Source organism: Humulus lupulus, chromosome 8 (assembly GCF_963169125.1).
Source record: "Humulus lupulus chromosome 8, drHumLupu1.1, whole genome shotgun sequence".
NCBI classification, from domain to species: domain Eukaryota; kingdom Viridiplantae; phylum Streptophyta; class Magnoliopsida; order Rosales; family Cannabaceae; genus Humulus; species Humulus lupulus.
In genome coordinates, this window is record NC_084800.1 from 16981256 (window position 1) to 16983907 (window position 2652).

Consider the following 2652-nt stretch of genomic DNA (forward strand, 5'->3'; position numbering starts at 1 on the left):
AAATAGTACAATGTTGATTACTAGTATTTCGGTGTAAAATTGAGTATTTATGGATTTACCAAATGTAATCGAGGTATGATTAAGGTCTCATTGATGATGTAAAAATGGCTTTAGAACCATTAGATCAATTCTTGATGGGAGGTATACATAATCAGTGGTATTGATGCAAAGTCAAAACGAGCTTAGCATAAGTGCGCTACGCTCGATCGGGTAAGCATAACTATTGGGTATGGAGTCATATGGACCTAAGGTTTGGTGTGAGTGTTTTACACATAAGGATAATAGGCCTAGCAGATGATTAAGTCGAAATTATTGAAGTGATAAGGTTTTCATAAGTCAAAAGGTGAAATGATGAGATGAAAGGTGTCAACTTTTGACAATAAGGCTAAATCATTGAAAATAAGGAATTTTCATCAACCTTATCACTTTGCACGACCATTATTCTAAAAAACAGAGAGAAAAGAAAATCAAAAACCATTTCTTGGCTGGTTTGAAGAAATTCTAAGGAGATCCAAGTGAAATCAAAGCCAAAGAAGTAGATTAAGCTTAGTTCTAGCCTTTTTATGGTAAGTTCTTGTACTTGGAAGTTAAACTATGTTTTTGAATTTTTCTGAAAGCTTATATATGGTGTTTTATCCTTTTTAAGATATTTCTTGGGGTTTCCAAGTGGTTTGAGGTTTAGAAAAGCTTGAAGAGATTGTCTTCGCCGAAAAGTTGCTCGGTAAGTGAAATTTTGTGTTTTATGAGGTTTTTGGGGTTCTTGGAGTACAAGATGATTTTTGGTTATTTGATTGAGTTTATAAGAGAGTATATATGTTTATAAATGTTTTAATAGATGTGGAGACTCATTTAATTTGGATGATGATCTAGGAGATAAGAATTTTATCAAAATCGGTATATGATAACTTTATGATGAATCATGTTGGTATTTGGGATATATGGTTATGGCAGGTTAATTGATGTTGATTATTGGTGGATTTTGATATTTGAGGATAGCTAAAATTAAGGGGAAACTCTGTCAAAATTTCCCCAAATGTCTAAGATAAATCTAATGCTCGATCTAGGTGGTTTAAGGCGTTTTAGGCATGTTTTAGGTATGAAAGTTGATATGATGTTTTATGGGTATTTTTAAATGATATTTCAATGTCTTACTGCCTTCATTGTGATGAGAAATCCATGCCATTGTCAGGATAAGCATATCAACACCTAAGACATCACTTGTTACACGGTGAAATATATTGTGGACAAAAGGTAAGTAAAGTACTCAACTGCAACACAAGAATTATGTGTTATGTGAAAGTATGCATTATATGAATATTTTGTGAGTAAGTGGTATTAACATACAGTGACACTTCATCATAAATTTGTATGCATGGCATAATAGTGATATGGTAAATTATTATATGATATAAGACCATGCATGATATTATGATGATTAATTATATGATGCCTTTGCAAGTTTTGTGCAACATAAAAGAAAGTTGTAATAAGAAGTTTAAGTTCAGTGCCACTGTTTTGAAAAGGCAAATGAAAGTGTTAATAAGTGTAAACGGAGGCCTATAGTAGGCTTATAGTGGCTGCCCAATAATTTGGGCTAGGTTTAGTGAACCAATTATATTGTTTGCCATATTTCCGTTTTTATTTCTCCTCCATATGAGTTATTGTTATATGTATTGACACCACAGTGTGTGGCCGCCTTAACTCTTGAGCCTGACGGGGCAACGATGGAATAAGGTTTTTAATGTGCCCTACTGTGGTGAAGGCTAGCCGGAGGAGAACCCATGGGATTTTGTATTATATGTGTAACAAGCCCTGCAGGCATTGACCAATTCAAACAGTGTGCACAATATTAAGGGGCCCAAAATTTAAAAAGAAGTTGTATATGTCCATTGATATTGGGTAATCATTAGCATTGCATGCATTACTTTGCTTACTGAGCTTTAGGCTCACAGTTGTCTTGTGTTGCAGGTAGAGAAAGAAATATGTGAATGATATGAGGAGAACTGAAGCATGGTCCTGACCCTGATTTGTACATATGAACACATCGACCTTTTTGTGGGTTATTTCAGTTATCAGTGAGATGTTTGTAATAAAGTGTGAAGTTATGTTTTGAAAATAAATTGGGTTATTTAATACTTATGTATAATATGTTTGAGACACACTTTATGTTTAATGTAAATAATGTGAAATAAGTTTTCAAGTTTTAAAAAAAAAAAAAAAAATGTCCAGACTTCCGCAGAAATAAATTATGATATAGTTTTAAAACGTAACACCTCAAATATGGTTTTTAACTAAAATAAGTGAGGGTGTTACAGGTTTAGTACCAGAGATGGAATCAGATGTAAACATTGCTTCGAGTGGCTCAGTGGGGTTATAAGAATTAAAGGGTTAGCTGTTGAGTAAGATGGACTCCTTTAAGGCGGATCTTGGATCTGGTTAAGACCAGTTAGAGATCAGAGTGAGAAAATTATGTAAAGGATTGAGTTGGTATCAGGTTAGAGCACTGCAAGTGCTGAGTATATCTTGAGAATTGGCTTAATGTTAAGTGTTTGTAAGTCGGAGGAATAGAGCATTCAAAGGTTAATTTGAATGGGATTTATGATCGTCTTGGACGATGGAATAGTGGTGTTTTCTCTGTGGAGAATTACCAAG

General features: G+C 33.9%; 1 long non-coding RNA gene across 1 annotated transcript; it reads left to right on the forward strand.

Moving 5' to 3' along the window:
- Positions 1-440: 440 nt before the first annotated feature.
- Positions 441-2304, forward strand: LOC133793515 (uncharacterized). The gene is made up of 4 exons (XR_009874861.1): positions 441-566; positions 647-721; positions 1190-1251; positions 1969-2304. It is a non-coding gene; the product is annotated as an uncharacterized LOC133793515 (long non-coding RNA).
- Positions 2305-2652: the final 348 nt, after the last annotated feature.